The 14,872-nt window shown below is 44.4% G+C and overlaps 1 non-coding gene and 1 pseudogene across 1 annotated transcript; one reads left to right on the top strand and one right to left on the bottom strand.

Annotated features, from left to right (window-relative positions):
* Positions 1–904: 904 nt before the first annotated feature.
* On the bottom strand, positions 905–1,011 carry LOC126008237 (U6 spliceosomal RNA). The gene has a single exon (XR_007495578.1). It is a non-coding gene; the product is annotated as a U6 spliceosomal RNA (small nuclear RNA).
* A 12,479-nt stretch (positions 1,012–13,490) lies between these two features.
* On the top strand, positions 13,491–13,665 carry LOC126008173 (uncharacterized; annotated as a pseudogene).
* Positions 13,666–14,872: the final 1,207 nt, after the last annotated feature.

Genomic DNA, 14,872 nt, shown 5'->3' with positions numbered 1-14,872 from the left:
TAGACCCTTTGCCTGTCAGTATAATAGTGACATTTAATTTTAGATGGTTAAAGTTTAGGTCCCTTGTTTCTATTGTCATTGACTTTGGCTTGGATATTTAGTTCTGTCCTTATTTTATTTCCCACCAAGGACACTTGGCCCCAGCCCCCAAGTCGTCTTTTTCTTTCTTTCTTTCTTTCTTTCTTTCTTTCTTTCTTTCTTTCTTTCTTTCTTTCTTTCTTTCTTTCTTTCTTTCTTTCTTTCTTCTCTTTCTTCTTTTCTTTTTCTTCTTTCTTCTTTCTTTCTTTCTTTCTTCTTCTTTTTCTTTCTTTTTTTCTTTCTTTCTTTCTTTCTTTTTCTTCCTTTCTTTCTTTTTCTTTCTTTCTTTCTTTTTCTTTCTTTCTTTCTTTCTTCTTTCTTTCTTTCTTTCTCTTTCTTTCTTTCTTCTCTCTCTTTCTCTTTCTTTCTTTCTTTCTTTCTTTCTTTCTTTCTTTTTTTTTTTTTTTTTTTTGGTTTTTGGGCCACTCCCAGCGGTGCTCAGGGTTACTCCTGCTGTCTGCTCAGAAATAGCTCCTGGCAGGCACGGGGACCATATGGGACACCGGGAAATTCGAACCAACCACCTTTAGTCCCTGGATCGGCTGCTTGCAAGGCAAACGCCGCTGTGCTATCTCTCCGGGCCCTCTTTCTTTCTTCTTTTTTCTTTCTTTTCTTTCTTTCTTTCTTATCTTTCTTCTTTCTCTTTCTTTCTTTCTTTTCTTTCTTTCTTTCTTTTCTCTTTCTTTCTTTCTTTTCTTTCTTCTTTTCTTTCTTTCTTTCTTTCTTTCTTCTCTCTCCCTCCCTCCCTCCTTTCTTTCTTTTTCTTTCTTTCTTTCTTTCTTTTTTCTTTTTTTTAATTTTAACTTTTTTGCTTTTTATATTTCTCAAAAATATGGAACGCTTCACTAATTTGCGTGTCATCCTTGCGCAGGGGCCATGCTAATCTTCTCTGTATCGTTCCAATTTTAGTATATGTGCTGCCGAAGCGAGCACTCTTTCTTTCTTTCTTTCTTTCTTTCTTTCTTTCTTTCTTTCTTTCTTTCTTTCTTTCTTTCTTTCTTTCTTCTTCTCTCTCTCCCTCCCTCCCTCCTTTCTTTCTTTCTTTCTTTCTTCTTTCTTTCTTTCTCTCTCTCTCCCCCTCTCCCTCCTTCCTCCTTTCTTTCTTTCTTTCTTTCTTTCTTCTTTCTTTCTTTTCTTTCTTCTTTCTTTTCTTTCTTTCTTTCTTTCTTTCTTTCTTTCTTTCTTTCTTTCTTTTGTTTTGGGGCGCTCAGGGTTACTCCTGGCTATGCACTCAGAAATCGCTCCTGGTTTGGAGGACCATATGGGATGCTGGAGATTGAACCCAGGTCCATCCTGGGTCAACTGTGTGCAAGGCAAACACCCTACTGCTGCACTATTGCTTTGGCCCCCTTCCTGTTTTATAAAAAAAAAAAATGCAGGAAACCAATGCTCTTTCTGGGAGACCAAAGTCCACCGCTGTACTATCCTCATCCCCTCGGATGAGCCTGTCTCATAGAAGCCCCAGGAAATCACAAGTGGCCTTATGGTGTAATTCGAGTCAACTGACACATAGACGAATCTATATGTCAGTACTGAAGTATCAATTAAATTAATAAGATTCCTTGATGGGGCTGGATGATGGTGGATCCTTTCTCAGCCGGGCCAGCACTTGCAACCCCTTCCGGCCAGCGGGTCTGCAGGTTCAGGGTAGCAGCGAGGAAATGACCCACAGCAGTCAGATTTTAGGAGACATGAAACTTTATTAAAGGCCCTAGCCACCATGTGTGGCTTCTAAACTAACCTTTTAAGCAGCCTCTCTGCTGCTGCCCCACATTTAATTCTGCTTGCTCTCTACCCCTGCCTCCTTCTGAGGCTTTTTGTGCAGAATCTCCCTCTGAATCCCCTTTTCACCCCTCACATAACCCCTCTGTTACCTTCCATAGACCCCTCCCAGATGTGGGCTGGTCTGACCATCAGGTAAAATTAGCATTTAGCCTTGAGAGGGGTGACAAGTACTCAGTAAAAAAGTACTACATATCAGTACTAAGTGTCAGTACTACATAAGGAAGTACTAATTAAAGGAATACTTAAGTCTCTTTTTCTTAACTGGTTCTTCCAATAATGGTTCACTGGGCCTACATTTCTGCAATGATAGTAGAGTTTCTGCTCAGCAAACAGGGAATGAACAGTTAGACTGAATGTGTGCCCTAAAGAGGGGTCTGGTCCATTAGAGGTGATAGGCAGAGTCTGTGACTTGTTTACTGCTGTTCATGCTACTTAGAAGAGTGTGGTCCAAATCTGTGTACTTAATGCAGCTATTGTTTATCACATATTTGTCATATAATCAATGAAACGATGAACAAAAGTAGAAAATACATTCACATTATATTATGGGGGAAAAAAGGAAGAAAAATAGGATTTCTTTTTAATCTAAGGATGAAGACAGGATTCCACAAAGGAGGAAGGTAGTGTTGGAAGGAGGCTGAGTTTGGAACAACCCATTTTTGGTAGGGAAGGCAGCTAGGATTAATGGACCAGGGAACAGCATGAACAAAACCATGGGGCCAGGATCATGTGAGTCCTCGGGGACAGAACCCTGAGGTTGGAATCTGGTTAGATTAGAGGAAGAAGAAAAACAGACCAGGCAAAAGGGACCATACAAGTGAGACCTGACAGTGACAAAGCGTCATTCACTGATGGTCTGAATTTGGTAGAGTAGGATCAGCCGTTTGAAGGAGGATAATGTGGATAAGGCCAAAGAGGTGATGGGGACTCACTTAGACTGTGGCAGTCACAGTCTGTTGGCAGTGTGACAAGGTCACATAATTGAATTGTCATTTGCAAGGTCAGTATAGCTGTGCTGTACAGAAGAAACTCAGCGGCCAGGATAAGATATAATAGAATCTGGACTCTGGGTGACTCAAGTGGAAGACCAAGACTCCAGAGCCTCAGTTGATTGGGAAAACAGGCCAAACAGCACCATGAGAAGAGGCTGAGCAGGAACCTTCTTACTCCCAGTTGGGACTTGGGTTAATCAATCACTAGGGGGAGGAGGGTAGACAGAGGAAAGGGACCAGTCCTGCAGCATCCTTCTAATGGGCAACATTGGCTGGAATCCCTGGTGAGGCTCAAGGGAATAATATGGGGTGCTGGGGATTGAACCTGGCTGGTCACAAGCAGGTCAAGCTTGTGATAAGTATCTCTCTCTACTCCAGCCTGTTTTGTTTTATTTTTGTTTGGGGGCCTCACTCAGCAGTGCTCAGGATGGTGCTTACTCCTGGCTCTTTACTCAGAAATTACTCCTGGCAGGTTCAAGGATGCCAAGGATTGAACCTGGGTCGACAGCATGCAAGGGAAACGCACTCCCATCTGTGCTTTCACTCCTATGATCCCCAGCACTACAGAGGGTGGCCCCCAAGTCTCATGAGAGTGATCCCTGAGTTCAGAGTCAGCAGTAAGCCCTGAGCACTGCTTGGGTGCAGCCAAAATAAACAAAACAAAGCAAACAAAAAGGAATACTGGAACCCAATAGAATGTGTGGCAGGCTTTTATACTGCATAGAATCATTAATCCTTACAGAAATAAACATTTCAGAGAAGGGAAGGATTCATCTGGAATAAAAGACAGAGTTGAAAATTTCTGTCAGACACCGTACTTGCCTGAGATGGGCCTCAAGAAATCAGTGGGACTTAACTAGAGAAGGAGGTGGGAAGGTTTGGGGGTCAGGACACAGGGTGAGGATTCAATAGCCATAAAGAAATATGGATTTAACCCGGAGAATGAAGATGAAACAGCTTGACTGTACCTGGCGTGTGCAGGCACAGAAAGAAGGGCCTGCCTGAGGGCCGTGTCCTGTCGAGTCTTCACAGAAAAGAAGCAGTGGGTGGCCTTAAAAACCCCAGGAATTTAGACTGAGTCCCTGAAACAGTGGGAGTTTCCGAAGGATTTTTAATGTGAACCATAAATCATTACAGAAGTGACTGAAAGGAAAAGGACTCATCTGGCAGATTGTACAGAAAGCAGGAGAAAAAGCAGGGCTGATGGCAAAGACACTCGGGCCCACTTGCTTTCTAGAACCTTCTGGTCTCTTTAGCATTCTCTCTTGGTAAACATTTCTCCCTTCGATAATTTACTGTGCTTTTAGGATGACTGTTGCTGTTTTATTTTATTTTTAGTTTATAGATTTTTTGGGGGGTGGAAACAGTGTTCAAGGGTTACTCCTGGCTCTGTACTCAGAAATTATTCCTGGCTCGGGGGACCATATGGGATGCTGGAGATCAAACCTGGGTCAGCCACATGCAGGGCAAACTCCCTCCTTCTTGTGCTATCACGCCAGCCCCAAGCTAAGTGTTTTAAGTGTCCCCATGCTTGCTTCTTTTGGACCATAGTATTTCCCTCACTGAAAAAGGTTAAGTTAAGCAGTAAGATTGTTTTGTTTTGTCTTTAGTGGAAGCAACAGAAGGTTCCATTCTCTTCCTGCTGGGACACTGAAGAAGAGTGTTGACAGAAAGTCTGCTTAGTTCCTGGAATTTTCACATCTTTTGTTCTTCTTTTGACATTTGCAAATTTTTGTACTAATGAGTTAAATGACGACTGTGCACATGGATTTCTACTTCCCAATTCTGAGATTTAGATTAAGTATTATCACAACTATTTTCTTTAGGAGAGTCATTGTTAGACTGAATTATCACAGTGTATGTCGTACGAAAAATTGAAGATAATTTTATTATAGGAAAACACTCCCCTAGTCTTCTCATATGTGAAATGGAGGTGTTTATATATATAAATGCATACGTATATGTATATATTTATTTATGTGTATTTTATATATTTATATTAACATATAAATATATATTTACCATATTTTTCATACCATAAGACACTTTTTCCCAAAAAAAGATGCATCTTATGGAGTGAATGCACCCTGGAGCTGAAGCCTGAGTGCAAGGGAGGAGAGCATCTAAAAACTATGAGCGTGTTATGGTCAGGAGCATTTTATAGAGCAAAAATATGGTGCATATATATTTATTTATGTATTTACTGAAGACTTTCGGGCCACATCTGGTGATGCTCAGGGCTTACTTCTGGCTGCACACAGGAATCACTGCTGGCAGCCTAGAGTGAATTGCATATAAGGCAAGTGCCTTGCCAACTGTACTATCTCTCCAACCCCCCAAACTTTAAAATATTTGATGGAAGGAACCAGGAGTATGGCCGAAGTGGTAGGCATGTGTGCTCACAGTTACAAGGTCCTGAGCTCAATCTCTAGACAGTGGTCCTCAAACTATGGCCTGCGGGCCACATATTATATTTGTGTCTGTTTTGTTTCTTCATTGCAAAATAAGATATATGCAGTGTGCATAAGAATTCGTTCATAAGTTTTGTTTTTACTATAGTCAGACCCTCCAATGATCTGAGGGACAGTGAACTGGCCCCCTGTTTAACAAGGTTGAGGATCCCTGCTAGAACCACACAGCCCCCGAGCAGTGCCAGATGTGGTCCCACAACCGTTAGATAAATAAATGGACAAAACGACATTTGGCTAAAATTCACTGTTAAGGAATGCTTTTTACTGCCATATGACCATACACACAGGCACTTTGTAATACTGAGCTTCTAGTGTTTGACTAGGAATCTATTAACATATTAAGAGACCCATTAACCAGCTAGAAAAAAAGGCTTGATCATATGTAACTTTTGGAATTTTTTTCTCGCTGCCAAATTTATTTCCTCTCATCCTTATTAAGTAGTTCATCTATTTCAATGTGGGAAAACAAGGTCATTTCCTCATCTTTGTCCTGTGCTTCAACCGGTCCTGTCAATCCTCCAGCATCTCTTTGGAGGCCAGGCTTGCTTGGGTATGGGAGATGAGGTGGTCAAATCCTACCCAAATGAGCTGTGAGGAGATGGAGCCACAGATGGGGTGAGAAGAATCAGGGAAGCTGTGTCAAGAAGGGAGGGAGTGCGTGAACCGAGAATGAAAGATGGAAATTTCCATTTGGGGCTGAGGGGAAATGGGGTTCCTAGGAGATGCCACCAGGTGTGACTGTCCTGAATCAACACCCACTTGGAGCTGTGCTGGCAGCTCTGGGTTTGGAGGCCACACCTAGAGAGGCTCAGTGGTTAATTCCTGGCTCCTCACTCAGAAATAATTTCCAGCATGCTCAGGGGACATGATGGGATGCTGGGGATCGAACCCAGTTGGCTACGTGCAAGGCAAATGCCCTCCCTGCTGTGCTGTTGCTCAGACCATGGTAGCAGCTCTTGTCTTGGGGAAAACTGGTAAGAAAGGCTTTTAGAACCAAGGGAGCGACTCAGAGCTGGGCAGGATATGGATGGCATATAAAAACGTATCCTGAGGGGTGTCAGGCTAGAGCATGGGGGAAGCACTGACAGTTTTTCCATCCATCACCAACACCCCTGCTGATCTTCTGTGAGCTTTAAAAACTATGCCCTGGGTCCAGAGCAACAGCACAGTGGGGAGGGGGTTTGCCTTGCATGTGGCCGAACTCAATTCAATACCCGGCATAGGCTCCCCTATGGCTCCCCTGTTCCTGCCTAGAGTGATTTCTAAGCACAGAGCCAGGAGTAACCCCTGAGCACTGTTGAGTGTGGCGCCCAAACCAACCAACCAAACAAACAACAGCTATGCCCTGTATTTCTTGTCCTGCTTGCTTGTTTCTGTCTCTAATTCCTTCTCTGTCTCCTGCCAGCTACGCTCTTTCTCTTCATCACCAACTTCCACCGACTTTCTGCAGGTCAGCTGGACTCTGAGAATGTTGATGGCCATTTGTATTCATAAATTCAATTGCTAGTTCTTTATCAGACCACCTTAAATTTCCTTTTTTTGTAATCTCTCTAATTTCTTCTGTTTGTGAAGCTATTGTTGGTCATATTTCAGGCACTCCTATTTTAGGTTATATCAATGAATGAATCATATGGCCCTTGCGCCCCCCACAACTTGATGAAAATTCAGTTTTATATAAATCATCACAAAGGTTCTGTGGAACTATCTCATGCTGGTCCCAAGGAGACAAAGGCTTTGTTAAAATCTGGCTACCACCTAACACGGTGATTTTTCTTTCAGTGTCTATCTACATAGACACTGGGACAGGAAAATGTTCTTATGTTTGGAGGGAGAGGAGACTGTTTTAGTCACTGGTGGTTCTGTAAGGATAGACCAGTATGATATGGCATCTTTTCTCTAATTTATCTTGTAAAAGGCTGAAAAATTGGAGGAACTAAAAATATAGTGGTTTCAGAGACAGATTAGTGGGTGAAGAGAGAAATATTTAAAGACAAGTTATTTGAAGCTTTCCTTGCCTAGTGCTTCAGGGAGGAGAGAGAGAAATGCAGCTACCAGATGACTAATGCATCAGTTATAGATTGTGTGTACTTTAAATAGGCAGGATAGAAACGTAGTAGGAATGGAGAAATGGAGCGAATCCTGTGAGGGCATAAGAACTACAAACTCTTCACATTGGAATGGATTTAAAAAGGGACATTTTGGGTTTATTTTTCTCAATAGCAGTGCCTACTTGTTATTTTACAGAGGTTCCCTAAACGCGGTTGTGTAAAAGAAATGAAATGTTGGTACAAATAGCAAACCGGTAATGAACTGGAAGGCTACTTCAAATATTCCCCATTGTAGAGCCCTATAAGATTATTTCAGGCTCTGGTACAACAGATAATGTCCCAGGAATCCTCTGGAGGACACCCTCTGAAAAGCAAACCGTGGCAGAACACTTGGAAGCATTGACAGCTGGGCAGGCCTTCGGGTCACTGGGTGCAGATGAGTCTGTCAACATGCAAGGAAAGGCAGCCGAGCTGGGTTCTAGTTTCCATCAGCGGCCCTGCAGGGAGACCCTTCATGCCTCTCCCCGCTCAGTGCCTCTGACCCCTTGAAGGCAGTGCTGGTCAGCAAGGACAACCAGAAGCAGCAGCATCTGATGCTGTTCAGTTGGACAGAGAGAACCTTAGATCCTCCACCGCAAGCAGGTGACGTGTGAGATGATGAGTTCAGAGATAGTGAGTCCAGAGACAGTGAGTCTAGAGATGATGAGTCCAGAGATTTTGAGTCCATAGACTGAGGCTGTAATGGGGAGTCCAGATGGTGAGTTAGGGTGTGAGTTCCTAGACATGAGCCTCTACTCAGATGCAAACCAGCCTAACAAAAGCTGGGTGCTGAAGGGAGGAAAGGTGTCTGCACTGTACTACCCCTTCAAAAACAATATTGCAAACCAGTGTTTAAAGGGGGTGGGGGGGGGCTGGAGAGATAGCATGGAGGTAAGGCATTTGCCTTGCGTGCAGAAGGACAGTGGTTCAAATTCTGGCATCCCATATGGTCCCCGAGCCTGCCAGGAGCTATTTCTGAGCATAGAGCCAGAAGTAACCCCTGAGTGCTGCCGGGTGTGACCCCCCCAAAAAAAATACCACCAACAACAACAAATAAAAGAGAGAAGAGAAGAAAAAGGAGGAGGAAGCATATTAAACCCCTCCCCTCTCCCCCACCACCCCCCCTGCCATATGCCAATCTCACCTGGGAGGTCAGACCCTCCCACAGCTCAGAGGGGTCTGTGGTTGGTAATTTAAGGGGTTGCCTGAGGGGAGGGGAGAGGGAGATGCAGTAAGGAAGACAAGAGAAAGCATGAATGCAGAGGGACAAGAAAGAGGGGTCTCAAACTCAATTTACCTGGGAGCCGCAGGAGGCAAAGTTGGGGTGATCCTTGAGTGCAAAGTCAGTAGTAAGCCTTGAACATTGGGGGGTGTGACCCAAACAACTAAAACAAAACAAAACAAAAAAAGATTCCTCTAGGGCAGGGCCACAAAATGTTGTACGGAGGACCGTTTTCGGCCCGTGGCGAGTTTGAGACCCCTGGTAGAGGCACATGGCTGTTAGGGCCTTGTAAGAAAGCTGGATGTCTCCTGCTTCAACTGACTGCTGTGTATCATTTCTTCGCCATCATCCCTTACCTACAGACCAGCAGACAGGTGCCAGGTCAAGCTGAGAAAGGCACCACCATCTACCATCCATCCACCTCAAGGACTATATAATTAATAATTAATTCAACAGAGGAGGAAGAGGAAGAGATCTGCTATAAAAGCAAGCAGTGGGTAGGACAGGGTGGGGAAGCAACAGAAGGAAAATTGGAGACATTGGTGGCAGGAAGTGTGCTCTGGTGAAGGGACGAGTGTAGGACATTGTATGACTGAAACTTCATCGTGAACAACTTTGTAACTATCTCACAGGGATTCAATTAACAAATTTTTTTTGTTTTTTTTTTTGTTTTGCTTCTTTTGTTTGGGCCATACCCTGTGGTACTCAGGGGTTCCTCCTGTCTCTGTGCTCAGGAATTATTCCTGGCAGGGTTGGGGGACCATAGGAGATGCTGGGGACCAAACCAAGTTAGCTTCGGGTAAGGCAAACACCTTCCCCACTGTGCTATCACTCTGGCCCTTTAAGAATTTATTTAATTTCAAAAAAGCAAAATACAGCCAAAGAAAACATCTGGGAAAAACCAGCTTTTCTGAAGCTTTTTTCATTTCCTTTTCTCTTCTCCCCTTTGATTGTTTTTGCTCTCCTCTCCCTTCCCATCTGGTGGCCATTGACAGTGGGCAGGTTCATCACCCCTGGAATGTGCTCTTCATCATCAGGAACTAGCCTGACCTCAGCACCATGGGATGAGCTGTCTATAGCTGCCAGGCAATGAGCAGTTTGGGGATGGAGCCAAAAAGAAGGAACCAGAATGAAACAAGAGTTTCTTGGGGGTGGAAAGAAAGAACCACAGTTAGGTACCTGCCGGAGCAGGCTGGATACCCAACAACAAACACCTCCTCCAGAACATAGTGGGGGGGGCAACCTTGGGAGCCCCTGTGCACAGCTGGCTTGACTTTGGGGGCTCACAGTACACTGCAGGGTCTAGAGTACCATATCCTTGGACCCTAGCACAGAATAGCCATCCTGATTGGCTGAGGATCACTGAGAATGATTCCCAGCTCCCCCAAATAAAAATAAAATGATTTTAAAAGCACTTGGTAAACATTTAGGTTCGTTATCAGGAGATCAAATGGGAAAGTTTTTTTATGTATGCTGGTATACACACTAATGCAATACAATGTTTACACATGTGTACAGATGTGTGTACATGTATGTATATGTGTGTACTCACCCATTTTAAAAAGACCATGTAAGGGCTAGAGCAATAGCACAGCCGGAAGGACTTTTGCCTTGCATGCAACCAACCTAAGGGTCAATTCCCGTCATCCCATATGGTCCCCCAGCCTACCAGGAGTAATTTCTGAGCACATGGTCAGGAGTGATCCCTGAGCACTGCATGGTTAGGCCCCAAAACCAAATTAAATAAATACATAAATAAAAGAATCAGAGACTAATTGAAAAAGAGTTAAGGAAACTCTTTTTACTCTCTTTATAAAACATTTAAAGAGCTGCAATCTTATTTATATTGAATGATAAAGAGTTTAGGGATCTCTTCCTTTTCCTCTCTTTATAAAACATTAAAAGGGCTGCAATCTTATTTATACTGAATGATAAGTGTGTGGGGAGTTCAGGTTGCTGGCTGTCCTCCTGCTTCATGATCAAGCTTTCTCTTTAAAGTCATTACAGAAAAGGCAGTAGGTGGGGTTCTGGAGCTCAGAGGCCAGGGTGGAGTTTATGGATTCCCAGGGACTCAGGTCCCAGAGGGGGGTCAGTCACAGGGAACTAGGGTACTCACAGCCTTGGTGGAATTTCTTCTGCAAGCAGTGGCTGACTGCTAAGCTCTATGTGTTTTTCATGAGTCGCCATGAAACAAAGTGGCCAGTGGCCAAGCAGGGTCTCTGATAAACATGTGGGGACAGAGTTCTTGGGTTTCCTATTTGGTACTCCTGAGGTCATTCAGAATATGCTCGATTGTAGGGAATATGCTAAATATTTCAGCTTCTCACTTGGGACTCCTGACAGTCTATACCCTGGACATGAGCACTGCACTGTGGAGCAAAGACAAACCAGAAATAGAAAAGCCCTCAGAATGCAAGGAGAGGAGAGGAGAGGAGAAAGAGAGGGGGGGGGGAGAGAGAGAGAGAGAGAGAGAGAGAGAGAGAGAGAGAGAGAGAGAGAGAGAGAGATGACCGCCACAGAGGCAAGCAGTGGGGGGGGGGGATTTGGGGGAAGAGAAACTGGGGATATCAGAAATGGGAAATGTAGCTTGATGAAGGGTGTTGAAATATTATGTGACTGGGCCGGGCGGTGGCGCTGAAGGTAAGGTGCCTGCCTTGCCTGCGCTAGCCTTGGACGAACCGAGGTTCGATCCCCCGGTGTCCCATATGGTCCCCCAAGCCAGGAGCAACTTCTGAGCACATAGCCAGGAGTAACCCCTGAGCGTTACCGGGTGTGGCCCAAAAACCCAAAAAAAAAAAAAAAAGAAATATTATGTGACTGAAACCCAATTCTGAACAACTTTGTAGCTGTATATCTTGCAGTGATTCAATTACACATTTATTCATTTTTAAGCAAAGTATGCAGAAAACCAACTTCTTTGGAGCAAAGGAAGCCTTGTGCTACTTTTGTCTTCTAGAAGACAACATGACCCTTTCCCGAGAGAAGCTATAGTTGTTCATGCAAAATGTTTGGCATCCAGTAACAAAGGTTCGGCAGGAAATGAACAAGTGCTCAGAAACACAAGAGAGAAAACACATGATAGAAATAGACCCATGGAATCCTAAGTGCGGAATTTATTAAGTCCTTAAATAATCCTAATTCATACGAACAAGAAGATAAGAAAAAGATGGAGAATTTTGTCAGAATATTATTACCTAGAAAGAAAAAAATCATGAGAAGTCCAGAACACCTGGACAAAGAGCTCCCCCAGTGAGGCTCATGCTTGTAATATAGGAAGTTTCCCATCACTGAAGTGATTCCTAAGAATAGAGATGGAAGCAGCCTCTTTGAGGTATCCCTTTCCCCAACTTCCTGTTTCCCCAAACTCTTCTTCTGAGATGTTAATCCCACCTGGAGAATCAGACTCACCCACACCTAGAGGGGTGGGCTGTTTTTGAATTAAAAAAAAAAAAAAAAAAGAGTGCTTGAGGGGAGGCGAGAGAGAAGCAGCAAAAGGCAGAGTGGAGAGGCAGCAGAGAGCTCAGGAGAAGAGATGAGTTAGGCAGACATGGCACCGAGGCTGCACATAGCAGAGATGGGGCAATGGAATAAAAGCAAGCTAAATCCCCTGAAACTTTGACTGCTTGTGAACTATTTCTCAGTCGTTATCCTGCATCATCAGACCCATCAGCCCCCAAGCCCAAAAGCTCCAAGAAAAAAAATTGAAATAAAGTCCCTGAGGATACTGCTTAGTCCCCACAAAGGGTCAAAAGGTCTAGTTCAGGGGCAGGAGAGATAGCTTGGAGGTAAGGCATTTGTTCAAATCCTAGCATTCCATATGGTCCCCGAGCCTGCCAGGAGCGATTTCTGAGCTTAGAGCCAGGAGTAACCCCTGAGCGCTGTTAAATGTGACCCAAAACCAAAACAAAACAACAGAAAAAAAAAAAAAAAGGGCTAGTTCAGCAGCAGCAGAAAAGTGGCAGATTAAAAAAAAAGAAGAAGGGCCCGGAGAGATAGCACAGCGGTGTTTGCCTTGCAAGCAGCCGATCCAGGACCAAAGGTGGTTGGTTCGAATCCCGGTGTCCCATATGGTCCCCCGTGCCTGCCAGGAACTATTTCTGAGCAGACAGCCAGGAGTAACCCCTGAGCAGCGCCGGGTGTGGCCCCAAAAAAAAAAAAAAAAGAAATATATATATATATATATATATGCATATGCCTATATGCAAGGTAGGCCATCAACAATGAACTTGACTATTTCCCTGAGTAAAGTGGGCATGTCCACCCCGTCTACTGCCCCATGGATACTGGAGAAAAGTCCTCCCCTTTCTTCCACTCTTCCCTTTGCATCTCGAGTGTTGCAAGTCAGCCCTTGATGGGGTTGACTGATGGAGGGATGGAGGATGAGGCCTTTCTCCTCTAGCTCGGACCACGAGTCTGTTACCCTGTTCAGCCGGCGGTTCTGAGGTGAATGTGGCGGGAAGAAAACCAAACAGGCAGTCAGGCTTCTGAAGAAAACAGCTCTTTATTCCGTGAAGAGGCCGAAGCCAAAAGGCCCCAGAATAGGCCCCAGGAAAAAAGCCCTTCGCCTTTCACAGACCCTTGTTTTATACCCCAGAATCAGGTACCACCCAATGGTGGGAGCAGAATACCAGGTCACACCCTAGGGTAGGGCACAATCACCGATCAGGGTAGGGTCAATAACATAATAATCCCATTGAAATGTTTACATACACAACACCTGAGTTCTCTTCCTGCAGCTCAAACTCTTCTCATAGGTCACTTGCTATTTTACTCTCTCCACTTTAAAGAAAAAAAAAAAAAAAAAGGAAGCAAGCTAGTGGCTGCCTCTGAGTCCCATCCCAGAGCAAAATTTATTCTGGCTTCTCAGTCTCAGGCTAAGACCTTGTGCAGTATCTGTTCTTATCAGTCTGATACTGGGCTCATCCTCCAGATGATAGTAAATAGATTTCTGCAGCAGGGAGTTGGAATAGGAATTTGCTCTGTCCATCCCACGCATCGACCTGGTTTTGTGTGGCACCGGTGCAGGAAAACAAAGAAGAATGATGAGGTTGATTCGAGTCGAGTGTTTTTCATTTGGTTTTGAAAAGACGAGGCTTCATCACACTCTCAGAAACCACAATTAGTGTGTTAGATTGCATTGATTAATTTAGTGTGTGTGTGTGTGTGTGTGTGTGTGTGTGTGTGTGTGTGTGTGTTGGGGGTGGGCCCAGGACCCATGCTTGCACAGCACTCCCTTGCTCACTGAGCCGCATCCCCAGCTCTCCTAATATTTTTGAAGGGGAAGCAAATGAACTTTTGTTCTCTTCCTCCTGCTGGGAGCTCAATTTCTTGCTCTGTCCTTGCACTGGCCCCATGGGTGGGCCTGACTCCAGCAATGGGGCGTCTGTGGAGCTATTCAGGCTGAGAACTCCAGCCTTCAGGCCCATAAAGGCTCCAGACCTCCCCTTCCCTCTGGCCTATGAAGGAAATGCAGAAACAGACAATGGATGGACAATGGACAAGCTTCCTGAGACAGGGGTGGGAGCAGAGAAAGTGGCCTGGCTCTCACTGTGTCCTTGAGAACTCCAAGTTTCAGGCAGCCTATTGAGGAATTACATAGAACTCAGGGCTGCAGCATCCCAGGACAGGAGAGCTGGCTGAGTAGAGCCCACCCTCCTCACCTCAGCCACCCCCAGACTTGGCTCCTGGCTCTCTGAGCTGCATAGAACACTGATTTAAATTTCTTTTTTAATTTGCAATTTTTAAAAATCTGTGGTGGGAATTTCATCTTGAATTCAGAAGATCCATTTTCTCAGCTTAATTTAGTGACTGATACAGCGTTATTCCTCTCCTACAATGTTTTCCTCAATCTATTCTGCAAGGCTGACTTTTAATAATGGCATTCAAAATGTTTCAAATATTATGTTGAAAACATGTGCCATACAATGCATATTTTTAATTAATTACTTTAAATGCTGCAGTTACAAGGTTGTTAATAAAAGTTTTTTTTGGGGGGGGCCACACCCGGCGGTGCTCAGGGGTTACTCTTGGCTGTCTGCTCAGAAATAGCTCCTGGCAGGCATGGGGGACCATATGGGACACCGGGATTCAAACCAACCACCTTTGGTCCTGGATCGGCTGCTTGCAAGGCAAACGCCGCTGTGCTATCTCTCCGGGCCCAGTTTTTATTTCATTTTTTTTTATAAAAGTTGTTCATGATTGAGTTTCAGTCATACAATGTCCAACACCCTTTCATCA

Source organism: Suncus etruscus, chromosome 4 (assembly GCF_024139225.1).
Source record: "Suncus etruscus isolate mSunEtr1 chromosome 4, mSunEtr1.pri.cur, whole genome shotgun sequence".
Taxonomy (NCBI): Eukaryota; Metazoa; Chordata; class Mammalia; order Eulipotyphla; family Soricidae; genus Suncus; species Suncus etruscus.
The sequence above is the reverse complement of the archived record's forward strand: the minus strand, read 5'-3'. Positions and strand labels throughout refer to the sequence as shown.